Genomic DNA, 2,665 nt, shown 5'->3' with positions numbered 1-2,665 from the left:
AGCCTCTCACCAGTGCCAGAGAGCCCAAGGGTTTGAGACCAGTCCATCCCTGCCGCCTCCTGACAGGGTTGTCAGACTGTGTTTTCTCCATCCCGGGAGCAGAGTCAAGCAAATTCTCACCGCCCAGCATATCAGCCTGGTGCAGTGTGGAGTGAGCACAGTCAAATTCTTGTGCTTTTGCATCTCTGAGCCACAGAACTAGTCCCTTGGGGCAGCAGACTTGCAACTCAGCACAAGACCCACGGCCACTCTGGATGAGGTGATGGCAACGGCCAACTTCTGCAAGATCCAGATCGAGATTTACGTGGAAATCAAGCACAGTGATGGCCAAATATACCAAGCAATGGTAACATCTTTAAATGAAGATAATGAAAGTATAACTGTTGAGTGGATAGAAAATGGAGATACAAAAGGCAAAGAGATTGAATTGGAAAGAATCTTTTCACTTAACCCTGACCTTGTACCTGATGAAGACATTGAACCCAGTCCAGAAATACCTTCACCCTCATCATCCTCAAAAGTAAACAAAATTGTAAAGAACTGACGGACTGTGGCATCTACTAAGAATGACACTCCACCAAGAGATAATAGAGTGGTTGGTTCAGCACATGAACAGCCTAGTCAGCTTCCTGAGCAGTCGTCTTCTACAACAGAATGCATGTAGAAAATCTAATTGTGTAATAGAAGTAGAAAAATTGCAAGAAAAACGAGAAAAAAGGAGATTGCAACAGCAAGAACTTAGAGAAAAAAAGAGCCCAGGATGTTGATACCACAAATCCAAATTATGAAATTATGTGTATGATCAGAGACTTCAGAGGGAGCTTGGATTACAAACCCCTAACAACAGCCGATCCTATTGATGAACATAGAATATGTGTTTGTGTAAGAAAACGACTACTCAATAAAAAAATAAAAAAAATAAAAAAAATTTAAAAAATTTAAAAAAAATCAAATGAAAGATCTTGATGTAATCACAATCCCTAGTAAAGATGTTGTGATGGTTGTGATACCCAAACAGAAAGTAGACTTAACAAGGTATTTAGAAAATCAGACATTTCGGTTTGATTACGCCTTTGATGACTCAGCTCCTAATGAAATGGTTTATAGGTTTGCTGCTAGGCCTCTAGTGGAAACAATATTTGAAAGGGGCATGGCTACATGCTTTGCTTATGGGCAGACTGTAAGTGGAAAAACTCATACTATGGGTGGTGACTTTTCAGGAAAGAACCAGGATTGTTCTAAGGGAATTTATGCATTAGCAGCTCGAGATGTCTTTTTAATGTTGAAGAAGCCAAACTATAAGAAACTAGAACTTCAAGTATATGCAACATTTTTTGAAATTTATAGTGAAAAGATGTTTGACTTATTAAATAGGAAAACAAAATTAAGAGTCCTAGAAGATGGAAAGCAGCAGGTGCAAGTGGTAGGACTGCAGGAACAGGAGGTCAAGTGTGTGGAGGACGTGCTGCAGCTCATCGACATAAGCAACAGCTGCAGAACATCTGGTCAAACACCTGCAAATGCACATTCATCTCGGAGTCATGCAGTGTTTCAGATCATTCTTAGAAGGAAGGGAAAACTACATGGTAAATTTTCTCTCATTGACTTGGCTGGGAATGAAAGAGGAGCTGATACATCCAGTGCAGACAGGCAAACCAGGCTTGAAGGTGCTGAAATTAATAAAAGCCTTTTAGCACTCAAGGAGTGCATCAGAGCCTTAGGTAGAAATAAACCCCATACTCCTTTCTGAGCAAGTAAACTCACTCAGGTGTTGAGAGATTCCTTCATAGGTAAAAATTCTCATACTTGCATGATTGCCACAATCTCTCCAGGGATGGCATCCTGTGAAAATATTCTTAATACATTAAGATATGCAAATAGGATGAAAGAATTGACTGTAGATCCAGCTGTTGCTGGTGATGTCCGTCCAATAATGCACCATCCACCAAGCCAGATTGATGACATAGAGACCCAGTGGGGTGTGGGGAGTTCCCCTCAGAGAGATGATCTAAAACGTGTTTGCGAACAAAATGAAGAAGAAGTTTCTCCACAATTGTTTACTTTCCACTAAGCTGTCTCCCAGATGGTAGAGATGGAGGAACAGGTTGTGGAAGGTCATAGGGCAGTGTTCCAGGAATCCATTCACTGGATAGAAGATGAAAAGGCTCTTCTACAAATGACTGAAGAAGTAGACTATGATGTAGACTCATATGCTACACAACTTGAAGCTATTCTTGAGCAAAAAATAGATATTTTAACTGAGTTACGAGATAAAGTGAAATCTTTTCGTGCAGCGCTACCAGAAGAAGAACAAGCCAGCAAGCAAATTAACCCCAAGAGACCCCGAGCCCTCTAAGTTGGTATTTGCTACTAAAGGATCCCCAGAATCCCCAATACTGTAACAGTGGTGGTCCAACTGTAAAGGCCACTTGAACATTTTTGAAATCTTAAGTGTGTGGAAAATATCTTGTCTTTCATCTGAATGACATTTCAATTTTGTGAAACACTCCTTTGTCTTCAAAATGCTTCTAGTCCAAGAGGCAAAACTAACAATTGGGATTAGTGAAGTATTTTGTTTCATTTCCCAAATAGTCATTGCTTTTGGATATCCTTGCCAATTTTATGTAAAGATTGTGGAAGCAACCCAGAAGTGGAAAATAAGGGG

At 40.3% G+C, this 2,665-nt stretch overlaps 1 pseudogene; it reads left to right on the top strand.

Annotated features, from left to right (window-relative positions):
* Window positions 1-262: 262 nt before the first annotated feature.
* LOC117716259 (kinesin-like protein KIF2A) lies at window positions 263-2,440 on the top strand (annotated as a pseudogene).
* Window positions 2,441-2,665: the final 225 nt, after the last annotated feature.

This window comes from Arvicanthis niloticus, chromosome 10 (assembly GCF_011762505.2).
Source record: "Arvicanthis niloticus isolate mArvNil1 chromosome 10, mArvNil1.pat.X, whole genome shotgun sequence".
Classification (NCBI taxonomy): domain Eukaryota; kingdom Metazoa; phylum Chordata; class Mammalia; order Rodentia; family Muridae; genus Arvicanthis; species Arvicanthis niloticus.
The sequence above is the reverse complement of the archived record's forward strand: the minus strand, read 5'-3'. Positions and strand labels throughout refer to the sequence as shown.